At 39.3% G+C, this 14,178-nt stretch overlaps 1 long non-coding RNA gene across 1 annotated transcript; it reads left to right on the forward strand.

Annotated features, from left to right (window-relative positions):
- The first annotated feature begins 342 nt into the window (after window positions 1–342).
- LOC107780971 (uncharacterized) lies at window positions 343–4,028 on the forward strand. The gene is made up of 4 exons (XR_001646927.2): window positions 343–2,132; window positions 2,225–2,539; window positions 2,664–3,218; window positions 3,297–4,028. It is a non-coding gene; the product is annotated as an uncharacterized LOC107780971 (long non-coding RNA).
- Window positions 4,029–14,178: the final 10,150 nt, after the last annotated feature.

The following is a 14,178-nucleotide window of genomic DNA, read 5'->3' on the forward strand; positions in this document are numbered from 1 at the left end:
TCTTCATTTAGCTTAACTGCATTATTATTCTAATTTTTAAAATTACGCATCCTAATATTATAAACGGGAAAGGTTCAAAATATCCATGAACTACGGGTTTTGGATTAAAAATACACTTCTTTCACCTATTTGATTAAAAAGAACACAACGTTTTTTGCGTGTATTAAAATTGCCCTTCAGCTTAAGAGCTGATATGAGTCTTCTAGTGAGTTACGTGACACACTATTATTAGTCCACCTGGATTAAACTTAAACCATCTTATAATCTGACCCATAATATAATACCCGAACCAAAAGGCAAATACCCGAATACTTATTAAACCAAAACCCACCCGAATTCCTCATTCTTCTTCGTGCAGCTAGGGCTCCAAAGTTCCTCCCTTTTTTATTCCTCTTCTTTCTTTCTTCCTCTTCAATATTCCCTCTTCTTTCTCATGCTAGATTCTCGGATTAAAGTACGTATTTATAATTTTTGGTGTGTAAAGTTTTAGGGTTTTGAAATTTTTGGTAACTGTAAAATATATATTTTTTTTGTTTGACTTTTATCTTTAACAATGTTAAGTGAGTGCTTTTAGGCTTCTTTTTTTTATAGTTTATTGTATGTAAAATATATAAAAATTATGGTGGTGGGATTTTTATTTCAATAAATTATCGTCTTTTGTTTATCTTATGCCATTGATTCTTGTATATATTAATGCTTTGAATATAACTTAACGTGCTCTCTTTTTTGTGTTTGATGTCGCATGTGGTATTTGAAGAATGGTTGAAAAAATAGATTTGATTTGTAATTATGGGGGTCAGTGGGTAAGGAAACCACAACTAGTGTATAGTAAAAAACTTATTCACGTGTGGAGAAGTTACTAAACAATTTTTTTGTCTTACATTGATATTTGTAAAGAATTCAAGAGTGAGAAGTTTGGGTTGATTGAGGTGAAGCAACTTTTAGTGATTGAACCATCTGGTAGATATTATGTGGTCGTAGGGGAAGAAGGTGTTAGAGCTCTCCATAGTTTACTTTCAGATCAGTTCTATATTTTGAACTTATTTGCGGTAGACAAATATGAAGAAGATATCGTGTCTTTTCGAACATTATTCACTTCCATGAGTCTTATAATTTTAATGTAGAACTTGGAGAAGATTGTGATAGTAGTGAGGAGCGTGTAGATAATAATTCATTGTCTAGTGAAGAAGATGATAGAGAAGAAAGGTTGGAAGAGGAGCGTGTAGATAATAATTCATTGTCTAGTGAAGAAGATGATAGAGAAGAAAGGTTGGAAGTATTCAAAAAGCAAAGGAGACTTGGTATCACTGAAAAGCTTGAAGAGTACAAGGTCTTAGAGAAAGGTATGTCCTTTAAAGACCTACCCGAAGCTAAACAAGTTGTTGGTTTGTATGTTGTTTCAAATAAAAAGGGATTATAGGTATAAAAAAAAATGATACAGGTAGAGTTACATATGGTTGTGATGAGGGTTGTCCATTTTATTGTCATATTTCCAAGGATGGGAATGATCAAGATTTTAAGATCAAGACTTTAAATTTAATACACGATTGTGATGATGCATATGAAAATAAAAGAGCATCAACTGATACTTTAGCACAATACTTTAGAAGAAAAATTCAGAACAATACTAAGTATAAGATAAAAGAAATGAAGGACGAGTTGGAGACACAATTTAAACTTAATGTGAGTAAGTCAAAGCTGAAAAGGTTAAAAGGCTTGCTTTGGAGAAATTGGAGGGTAGTTACTTGGATGATTACAATAGGTTGGAGGGATATGCACAAGAATTGAGAAGGATCAATCCTAGTTTTGACATGGTGATTAATATAAACAAAGATGCTTTGGCAGAAGGTAAGAGGAGATTTTTAATGATGTATGTGTGCTTCCAAGCTTTAAAATGTGGCTGGAGAGAAGGTTTGAGACCTTTGATGGATGGTACATTTCTGAAAGGAAAATGCATGGGACAATTGTTAGTGGTTGTCGGCCAAGATTCAGTCAAGCATGTTTACCCACTTGCTTGGGCAGTGGTTGATAAAGAAACAAGTAGAACATGGACTTAGTTTATGGAGTTGCTGAAACAGTCTTTGGACTTGAAGGATGGTGATTGAGTAACTTTTATGTTAGATATGCAAAAGGTAGCTTAATTCCAATTTAATTTTTTTACTGTTATTTTTGTTTTCTTTTTATTGTTAAATTAGTTTTTTTAACTGTAATTTCTGTTTTACAGAGCTTGTTGGATGCTGTCAGTAAAGTTTGTCCACATGCCAATCACAGATTTTGTGTGAGACATGTTGAATCTAATTGGAGCGAAATTTGGAATGGTGATGAAATGAAAAAGTTTCTATGGTGGTGTGCTTGGAGTACATATGAAGAAGAATTCAAGGATCAATTGAAGAAGTTGGGTGAAGTCTCAAAGGAAGCTGCTAAGAGGTTATTATGTTATCCACCAACAAACTGGTGTAGAGCATATTTTGACACCCTATGTAAAAATATGATGATGGACAACAACTTCACAAAATCCTTTAACTCATGAATTCTAAAAGTAAGGCAGCAAACCAATATTAAGATGCTTGAAAATATTAGAGTAAAAGTATCTAAATATTAGTGTTAATTCAACTATATTCTAGTGAAAGTGATCTAATTTTTGCTTTTGTTGTGCTTTGAAGGTTATGAATATTTTAAGGGATCATGAAGCATAAGCTATGGGTTGGAAAGGTGATATTAGTCCACATGCCATGCAGATTTACAGTGATTACAGGAGGATAACTTTAGAATGCAAGGTTGAATTTAATGGGGAGAGGGGCTATAAAGTCGCTGATGGTGGAGATAGTCACACAATGAGTATAGAGCTAAAGAGGTGTACTTGCAGGGCATGGGACTTGTATGGAATCCCATGTCCTCATGCAATAAAAGTACTCATGCACAAAACAATTAACCCCCTACTGAAATTCATTGGTGGTATTCTAAGGAGGCTTACATGTTGGTTTATAAACACAAGCTTCAACTTGTTATGGGGAAGAGGTTCTAGAAAGTGGAGCCACAACATGCCATGGCACCACCACCTTTATCTAAGATGGTTGGTAGGCCAAAGGTGAAGAGAACAAGAGAAAAGAGTGAGGGTAGTAATAGGTCAAAGGCTATGGTCAGCTTCAAGGAGAGGACTTAGAATGAGTTGTGGTTGTTGTAGTGCACCAGACCACAATATAAGGAGATGTCCACTGGTAATATGATTTTCTACATACCTTTATTCAACTCTCTACTTATTCTTAATTAATAACTTAATATTTTAACTTATACAGGTCGAAGACAAGAATAAGACTAACTTCCATGAAGAACAAAACTCCCAATCAGTAGAAGATGTCCACATGACAGTACCTCAAGATACTCAACAATCAGAATTTATTTTCATTCCAGTTCCTGATTTGAATTTGTAACGACTCAACCGGTCGTTTTGAGATCTAGCGCATCGTTCAGCGGTTTGAGGCCCTGAGTAGCTTCACTTCAGGTATTATGACTTGTACGTGTGGTCGGAATTGAATTTCGGGAAGTTCGGAGTTGATTTGGAAAGAAAATTCTAATTTCGGAAGCTTTAAGTTGGAAGAATTGGCTAAGAATTGACTTTTGAGTAAACGACCTCGAAATCAGGATTTGAAGGTTCTAATAGGTTTGTATGATAATTTCGGACTTGGGCGTATGTTCGGGTTGAGTATCGGGTGGTCCGGATCTCCCTCGGCAGTGTACACATTATTCTGGATCCGGCCGAACGACCTCGGCATAATCGTGCGTTATATCGCTGGTAGTCCGAAACATTCACAAGATTATTTTTCTGCTGATGCTCGGCATATTATATGGATTCTTTATTCATCGATATTGGCACTTGATATTTTCTGAGTCGTTAAGGTAGAATATAAGATTGAGAAATTCATACTTAGAAGTAAATATTTGGAAGATTATGTAACTTACAAATTTACCTCATTATCGTTATGCACTTCATATCTGTTATGAGTTATTATATTATTTTATTAGACCTCTAGTAAGTGTCGATGTCGATCCCTCGTCACTACTTCTCCGGAGTTAGGCTAGATATTTATTGGGTACGCGTTGATTTAATGGAGACTAGAGAGAGAGAGTGAGAGAGAAGACAAAATGGGTCTAAAGGTTTTGGGTAATAAGGTCTAAAAGATTTTTAGCGGACAAAAAAATGAGGGAAAACAAAAATATAGTGGTAAAAATTAGAAGCTTGGCGCTCTTTTGATTTTAATGTACTAGATCCCCAAATTATAATTAATTGCGTCGGATAGAGAAAGTCCCACAATTTGATACAATTTGCGGAAGTTACCGGCGACCGCCGCTAATTAACTGCCGCAATTTGAACCTTTTTTTGTAGTGTGTCTTTCATTTACATACCAGTCTATATCATTACAAGCAGAAAAATCTGCATTTTAATAACAACATAAGACTACCAAAAACTCCAGTATTACATAACAGATTTGTACTGCATTTAAAAACCAAAATAACTTCAAAATTATACTAGATAATGATGCATTATATAGCTTTATTCCTAACATCAAACTTACTAGACTACATCATCATAGCTGCTACAAAGCCAAACAAAATAGCCCAAAACACTAAAAGAAAAAATCTTGAATTTATTCGTTTTAGTCTCCAACTTAAATGATTTCAGCAAATCTGCCGAGTTAATATCCTCAATTTCAGCAACCTATCTTCTTTAAATTATTCTTTTCCTGACGAACAAATAACAAATTAAAATACAAAGGATAAATGGAAGAAAGAAGAGGGAATATTGAAGAGGAAGAAAAAAAGAAGAGGAATAAAAAGGCACGAATTTTGGAGCCCTATGTCACGTCCTTAGTCTTGAACTAAGCACACGTGCGATACTTGAAAACTTGCTCACGATCTTGCATAACTCGCTCACGATCTTGCAATGCCAAGTCATCCTTACTACACTAAAGATCGCTAAGTAATGTTAGAACACAAGAGAATTGCCAAAGGAAACTTGTGTATTAGCGAGAACTTGATTATTTTGCTTGATGAGTTACAAATGAATAGCCCCTTTATATACTAGTCTTCTAATGGCTAGTGAGTAAATAATAATTATTACACAAGGCCAATATTATTTACAAGTAAGTCCTTTCTCTAGAATATTCTACATAGCTATAATCTTCTAATGACTTTCCTAGCAATTCAATAGGGTTCTAAGATCTTCCATGAAAAATCTCCGTATTTCTCTAGAACCTTACCACATGTAGTAGTCTATTTCATATGTAAGCTTTCCATATGTGAAAAATATATGTTAGATGGCACCTACATGTCATGATGACATGGCGGGCCATGACACTCTCTCCCACCCAATTTTGTGCCGCCCTCGGCACAAAGCATCGACAAGTACGCGTGTACCTCACCTTAGCATCGTTGGAGATCTTTGTCCATTAGCCATAATACTCTATGGAGTGGTTCGCCTTCCCACGTCACAAGGTACTGTTCACCTTTCTTCTTGCCCAGTTTGTACTTTGGACGGCTAGCAATGATGGCCTCGATCATCATTTGGCCGCCCTCCGTGGTCCCAGCCTTGCTAGCAAACTTGACCCCTTTGCTTGGTGCATCGTCTAAGTCTGATAGTGTGCTATCACTTTGTAACTCTCCATCCTCTTCAACTATGTACACTCAACTTTTCTTGCTGCCTGGCCTGGGTCCTAACAGGTGCGAGATTGAAGCCGCAGAAGTAGCCGTTGCAGAAGCGACATTTTGGATCGCATAAGCGGGATGTTCTGAGCAGTGTAGCTTTTTATAAATGGGGGTTTAGCCCATTTTCACTTCATTTGGTCTATGGGAACCGATTTTGGAGCAATTTGGGAGTGCCATTTTCATCATCTATTATGGGGTAAGTGATTTCTTCACATTGTGAGTTAAATACATGATTTATATAATGATTTAAGCATGAGAATTTGTAGAAATTTGAGATTTTGGTAGAAGACCTAGAAATTGGTATTTTTAGATTTTGACCATAAAATTGGACATGAAATTTGGAATAAATTATATATTTGAGTTCGTGGCATTATGGGTAAAGTTTATCTTCGAATATTTTTGAAATTCGGGCACGTGGGCTCGAGGGTTAACTTTATTGACTATTAGAGCAGAGTTGGGGATTGTTATGAATTGATTAATTATAAGCATGAGAGTATATTTTGATTGATTTGCACATTGTTTGACTAGTTTCGGATCGTTTGGCTTGAATTGAAGAGTTAGAGAGGCGTTGGAGCCAGTTTTGGAACTTCGGAGCGAGGTAAGTCTCCTGTCTAACCTTGTGAGGGGGAAACTACCCCTAGATGATGTAATTGTTATGTGATACTAGTTGTGGGTGCTATGTACGGACGAGGTGACGAGAGTCCGTACGTAACTAAAGCATGTATTATGTCCGGGTAGACTTAGGACTTTGCCATGTAATATTTGAATTATTTGAACATATTCTGCTGGCTTAATTACTTGAACTTATAATTGAAATTGATTTAGAAATAAATATATGTATACTAAGCCGAGCCTTATCACCTTGAGCTGTTGGCTAGTTATTTGAGAAATGGTAAAGATTATATTCACCTTGTATTCATGCACTGTATTGTAAGCACGTGCCTCGTGATTCAATAACTTCCTTCCTTTCTTGTGGAGCGAACCGAACGCCTCGGCAGTATAATAGATGCATCTATGGTTCGTGCCGCTCGGCCCTCAGCAGTGTACACATTATTTTGGATCGGGCCGAACAACCTCGGCATAATCGTGCATTATATCGCTGGTAGTCCGAACATTCACGAAATTATATTTCTGCTGATTCCCGGCATATTATATGGATTATTTATTCATCGATATTGCCACTTGACATTTACTAAGACTTTAAGATAGAATACAAGATTGAGAAATTCATACTTTGAAGTAAATATTTGGAAGATTATGTAACTTACAAATTTACCTCATTATCGTTGTGCCTTTATATATGTTATGAGTTATTTTATTATTTTATTGGACCTCTTAGTAAGTGTCGATGTCGACCCCTTGTCACTACTTCTCCGGAGTTAAGCTTGATATTTATTGGGTACACGTTGATTTACGTACTCATGATGCACTTCTGCACTAAATGTATAGGATTTGACAGGTTCATTGGGTGATTATCTTGGCGCGTGGGCGCAACTGTTGAGGAGACTTTATGTGAGTTGTATCCCAGGCTACGCATCGCAGTCTACCGAGTCACCATCATACTATTCATTTTATTCTGTCTCATTTACATTCTATACAGATGTTGTATTATTATTGCACTCCTTATTAAGGGCACATGCACTTGTAATACCGGATTTTGGGATGTTCTAGGAGTTCTCGTGAGTTGGCTTAACATTTATACACTTACATCATCTATTCTGTTAACAAATTGTAAATTTCCATGATTTTTATGAGTTGATTTATTCATCTAATAAAGATCTACGATTTTGAAAATAATAAAATTCATAATTGAATCGGTAGTTCACAGTTGGCTTGCCTAACGGTGACGTTCGGCGCCATCACGGCCCATAGTGAGTTTTGGGTCGTGACAGCTTGGTATCAGAGCGTTAGGTTCACTTAGGTCTCATGAGTCATGAACAAGTTCAGTAGAGTCTTGTGGATCGATACGGAGACGTCTGTACTTATCTTCGAGAGGCTACGGGGTTGTTAGGAGCACTTCCCTTCTTGATTTCCTCATCGTGCGATTTGATTCCGTTGAGGCTTGTGCCTTTATTTCCTTCCCACTCAATCTTACGCGACGTCTGGCGCTTGTTATCAATTGGGCGTCGAGGAGTTGTAGTGGTACTGCAGACGTAGTGTAGGATGTTTTTACCTGCGTGTTCGGGCAGGCTATTTTCGTCGCCTTGCGGAAGGATGTTCTTTTGTTCCAGCTCATTATCTGTATTTCCTATGGTTTCGAGACTATGTACGGGTTGCTATGATGTCTATGCGTTGTTATTGCACAATGTTGGTGTAATGGTAGGGTGCTTGTTTATATGTCGAGGCAGTGAATGACTTGAAAGAAGGATTTCTCAGTGTACGATTTAGAGGTTCGGCATTTAATTCCAACAGAGGAAAGATAATCAGACTATAGATGTCCAGGTTCATTTGATGAAGTAACGAGACTTGATATTTTTTTAGTGTGGTGGAATTCTCATTTGTGAAAGTGGTGTCATCATCCTTGTTCGAAAAAATACAATAAGGTTCCCCGGTGCTATGGTCTTCTTTGGTTTTGCCTTCGGGGCAGGGTATTGTAAAATGGTGCCTGAGGAGCGGTTGTCAGAGATAGCGGTGTGTAGCGGTTCAGAATCGAATTGGTATTTCTAATGCTGATGGCGAGAGAGAGAGAGAGAGAGAGAGAGAGAGAGAGAGAGAGAGAGAGAGAGAGAGAGAGAGAGAGAGAGAGAGAGAGAGAGAGAGAGAGAGAGAGAGATGATCTTCGAGGAGGCTTAGAGTTGGTAGAAATTTATTAGTTTGGGTGCTACATGTATGGATTTGATTTGAGGCAACATTTGGGAAGCGAAGTATGAGGAAGGACGTGGCGGGAGGTGTCTCATGGTAGTTGGATTACTAGCAGATCAAGTATGAAAAACGAAGGTCGAGAAGTTGCTTAAAGGAGATGGTTTGACCGAAGTGGTAGTGGTAGAGTAGCATATAGATTCTGTGGTAGGATATCCACGCACCTTGAGGGAGTTTAGAGCGATTTGGGAGGCATGGTAGAAAGTGACTAGGTCCACGGATTATATTTGGAATGGTGGTTACTGTACGGAGGGAGATTGGATATGCCAGAAAGGAGTTTGCTTGAAATGAAGAGGGGTGTGAAGATTTGATTATCATTTCGGATGCAACATGACTTTGAGTTTGGAATGTATTGTCGGACTTTCAGTTGATGTCTATGGGGAATGAACCGACTTTTACAGCTAGCGGACGAGTATGGGCTTCGGAGGGTTTACTGAATTCGTGGTACTGGTACCCAATGCAGTGTCGTTGGAAGATGTCAGTATGGAGTTTCCACGTGTGGGTTAGCTCCTGTGAACAGGTTGACGGTTGCGTGATTTTGATGAGGTTTCTACGAGGAGTTCTACTTACTACCCAGCAGAAGGTCGAGTATGCGATCGTGGCTGATAATTCGAAATGTTCATGAGAAGTTTGACAAAATATTTTGAGAAATTTGGCGGGCTAAAGGTGCGAGATCAGGGTAATTGAGAAGAAGGAATCCTTATGGGTTCTAGGTTTATGTAATTGTAGCTTTAAGCTAAGTGGGGGAGCCCCACCGTCTACGATTGGATCGCGTGGTTGTCTTCTTGTGCGGTTTCTGGTTATCGATGCATTGGTGGGTTATTATGACTAAGAACATGTCAAATGTGTGCTATATTTTGCCTTATCGGTTCATGTTCAGGTTTTGGGAAGACTCGGAGTTTATGCTTCTTGTGGATGTGAGGTCCAAGGAAAAGAATTCATCTGATTGCTTCTTTAGGAGTGTTCATATGCTAACAGAGTGTTTGAGTTTTATTATACCCGGGACCAGGTCAGAGTGGGTGAATCCCAATAGTGGTTCTGGTGGGTTTAAGAATTAAAGTGCAGTGCCTATGGATTTTGGGTCCGTTATATGGTTAAGGATCGAGTTTTTGCAGTGGATTATGAACGGGACTTGGAATGTTCTATGTTATCATCGGGTATGCGTTGCAGTATTGGAGGAAAGGAAGAGATAGCTTCGGACTCGCGGAAGGTCTTGCAGAATGGGTGTACCAGTTGGAGATGCTATTGTGCGCGTAAGGAGGGTATGAGATGGTTCATGAGTATTGAAACGATGTGGTCTCGTGATGCCGATCACTCGGGATAAGTGCAGATTTGGTTCATTACATTTTTGAATGGAGCTATTATTATTTCTAAGGCAAGTCGAGAGTAAATTGGAAGGAGTTGAGTCGGTTAGTAATGGTTGAATCAGCATGATAGTGGCAATGATCAGTTCCTTCAGCGTGTGAAGCTATACATGTGATTTGTGGTTGTACGTGTGGGCTTGACAACCGCCATAGATTGATTGATTTGGAGGTATTTGATTATAATGGCCTGTTATGTGTAGATGGATCCCGGAAGATTTATGGCAGTTTAGACCACAACTTGAGGCTTGTATTTTCTACTGTCGCTGGTATTCGGTTACGTGTTGCAATGGTTCTTCTGAAAAGAGTTAAGTGAAAGGTTTCTAGCCAATGAAGTATTTATTCTACTGGTGGTGCAGGGGTTAGATGAATTCTTGTACTCTCGCATAGCAGCGTGATAGGTGCAGTGAGCGGCATGGAAATTGGAAGTTGATGATCAAGGTTGCGGCCTGGTGTTGATAAGAAAGTCACGAGCTCGGATGAGCCGGGAAGAATTCAGATGTTTAGAGTAAGCTGGCACTATCTTAGTGACGCTTGAGAATGGTGTTATGTGGAAGAGGCATTGTGTATTGATTTGCCGATTGTGATTTGCCTTACAGAGTTAGTATAGTTGGTGGTATGGGAGTGCATATTTTGCTACCTGGTGAGGAAGGTTGTGGGAGCATGCCCCACGAGAAAAATTGTATAAGTGTGCCATGTTAGTCATTTGACTGTGAAGGATTAAAACTAAGTATGGGGATTATGTTAGTATCGCTAATGTGAGAGTTAATGCCTGAGAGGTGTTCTAGTCGTTTGGTTATGAACTGTGGGAGTTTGTTCCGGATTGAGACGACTTGATTATTCGCACATGTGTTGTGGTCCCGTGTAGCTTGTGGTATTATATGAGCGGATGACTTTCAAGATGTAGGTCATATATCGCACCTTAGTTGTACTTGGGTTCCAAAGCGTATGGCGTTATCTGTCTCCCCAAGATTTGTATTGTGCACCTTGGCGTGCTTGTGGTCGATATTCGGGCATTTCGTAAGTATAAGAGTTACGGCTTGCTGTGTGTTTTCTTCTTGATTGTTATGTACGGATCGGGTGGCACGCCGCCACAAGTATATTGTTTGAATCGGGTGGCATGCCGCCACGGGCATGTTGTGTGGATCGGGTTGCACGTCGCAACAAAGTCATGTTTGGATCGGGTTGCACTCTACAACAGTCTCATGTTGGGCGGGGTTGCACGCCACAACAGTGAGATGTCGAGCATAGTTCCTTACACTTATTTTGTGTGCCTTGTTTTTCATCTCTAAGAAAGGTTCATAGCGTCTCTTCGGTCGTTTTATTCGTTACGCGGATTAGGTAGTTCCTTTCCAGAGTTCATTCCTCTCTATGTGTCACAATTGAGTTTGTAGCTTGTTGGCGCGATGATGTCGTGTTTGAGATGGCTTATTACCTGAGCAGCTTGTAGTACGTGAGACGAGGTTATTGGATCTGGGATCAGTGCGATCGGAGTTATGAGGGATATATTAAAGAGTAAATATCGGTATTCGGTTCAGAACGAGGTAATGGTTCATGTCAGGAGGAGTGACTCCATGATTTATTGATTTGGTTAGGTGGTTGTGTGTTTCTACACATCTATTCTGTCGTGGCGGTATCGCGAGAGTTGGAACAGGGCTTATATATGTTATAAGGTATACTACGGGCTTCGGGTCAGTAAATTTTTAGCTGTTGTGCTTAGAGGAGGTTGCCTTGGGCAAATGAGTTATGTGGCGCGTTGTGTGATGTTAGCATGGGTGCATGATCATGTGTGGATTTAGCATGTGGAGATTGATACGGTGTTCGTATGTTAGAATCAGGTCTTGTAAAGAAATTCAGAAGTTGGAATTTGGTTCTAAAGCTTGTTAGCTAAAATTATAGGGAGGATCTTCAGTCTGGCTCGAGCTAATGTGCTCAACTGGGTTGTGGTGGCACGGGTAGGTGCACAAGGTGTAAAACAGTGATTTTGGACAACTACAGAGTAGTCATTAGCACGTTCGAGGACGAGCGTATGTTTAAGTGGGGGAGAATGTAACGACTCGACCGGTCATTTTGAGCTCTAGCGCTTTGTTCAGCGGTTTAAGGCCTTGAGTAGCTTCACTTCAGGTATTATGACTTGTACGTGTGGTCAGAATTGAATTTCGGGGAGTTTAGAGTTGATTTGGAAAGAAAATTCTAATTTCGGAAGCCTTGAAGTTGGAAAAATTAACTAAGGTTTGACTTTTGAGTAAAGACCTCGGAATCGGGATTTGAAGGTTCCAATAGGTTTGTATGATGATTTCGGACTTGGGCGTATGTTCAGGTTGAGTATCGGGTCATCCGGGAGCATTTCGGTGCGTATTGTGGAAAGTTGGCATTTTGAAGGTTTTAGAATTTTCTAAGTTTGGTTTGCGGTGGATTTTGGTGTTATCTATGTCCATTTGGGATTCCGAGCCTTTGAATAGGTTCGTATGTTGATTTATGACTTGTACGCAAAGTTTGGCGTCATTCCGGAATGTTTTGGTATGGTTCGAACGCGTTCGTCGAAGTTTGAAAGTTTGAAAGTTTAAACAAAGGTTCCGATCGTCGATTCGCAATTTTGATATTGTTTGGTGCTATTTGAGACCCCAAGTAGGTCCGTACTATGTTATGGAACTTATTGGTAAGTTCGAACGGGGTCCCGGGGGCCTCGGGTGTATTTCGGATGAGTCGCGGATCACTTTGGAGCTTTGTTGTATTGCTGAAGGGCCTGAGTACCGGTGCAATCGCACCTGCAGCCCTTTTTCCGCAGGTGCGACACCGCAAAAGCTGCTAGGCAAGCATAGGAGCAGTTTTCGTTGGGCAGTGCTGGGACCGCAGATGTGGTCGTTTAGCCGCAGAAGCGGGGGCACAGATGCGCATCAGGGCCGCAGAAGCGGTCGACGACCTGGCATGGGTCCTCGCAGGTACGATATTGAAGCCGCAGAAGCGACATTTTGGATCGCAGAAGCAGGATGTTCTGGGCAGTGTGGCTTTTTAAAAATGGGAGTTTGGCCTATTTTCACTTCATTTCGTCCATGGGAGCCGATTTTGGAGCAATTTTGGAGTGCCATTTTCATCATCTATTATGGGGTAAGTGATTTCTTCACATTGTGAGTTAAATACATGATTTATATATGGATTTAAGCATGGAAATTTGTAGAAATTTGGGATTTTGGTAGAATACCTAGAAATTGGTATTTTTAGATTTTGACCACGAAATTGGACATGAAATTTGGAACAAATTATATCTTTGAGTTCGTGGCATTATAGGTAAAGTTTATCTTCGAATATTTTCGAAATCCGGGCACGTGGGCTCGAGGGTTAACTTTATTGAATGTTAGAGCAGAGTTGGGGATTGTTATGAATTGATTAATTATAAGCATGAGAGTATATTTTAATTGAGTTGCACATTGTTTGACTAGTTTCGGATCGTTTGGCTTGAATTGAAGAGTTAGAGAGGCGTTGGAGCCAGTTTTGGAACTTCGGAGCGAGGTAAATCTCATGTCTAATCTTGTGAGGCAAAAACTACCACCTAGATGATGTAATTGTTATGTGACACTAGTTGTGGGTGTTATGTACAGACGAGGTGACGAGAGTCCATACGTAGCTAAAGTATGTGTTATGTCCGGGTAGACTTAGGACCTTGTCATGTAATATTTGAATTATTTGAACTCATTCTGTTGGCTTAATTACTTGAACTTATAATTGAAATTGATTCAGAAATAAATATATGTATACTAAGCCGAGCCTTATCACATTGAGTTGTTGGCTAGTTATTTGAGAAACGGTAAAGATTATATTCACCTTGTATTCATGCACTGTATTGTAAGCACGTGTCTCGTGATTCAATAACTTCCTTCCTTTCTTGTGGAGAGGGCCGAACTCCTCGACAGTATAATAGATGCATCTATGGTTCGGGTCGCTCGACCCTCGACAGTTTATACATTATTTTAGATCGGGCCGAACGACTTCGGCATAATCGTGCGTCATATCGTTGGTAGTCCGAACATTCACGAGATTATCTTTCTGCTGATGTCCGGCATATTATATGGATTCTTTATTCATAGATATTGCTACTTGACATTTTCTGAGCCATTAAGGTAGAATACAAGATTGAGAAATTCATACTTTGAAGTAAATATTTGGAAGATTATGTAACGTACAGATTTACCTCATTATCGTTGTGCACTTTATATTTGTTATGAGTTATTATATTATTTTATTGGACCTCTAGTAA

The sequence above is a fragment of the Nicotiana tabacum genome, chromosome 2 (genome assembly GCF_000715075.1).
Source record: "Nicotiana tabacum cultivar K326 chromosome 2, ASM71507v2, whole genome shotgun sequence".
NCBI lineage: Eukaryota > Viridiplantae > Streptophyta > Magnoliopsida > Solanales > Solanaceae > Nicotiana > Nicotiana tabacum.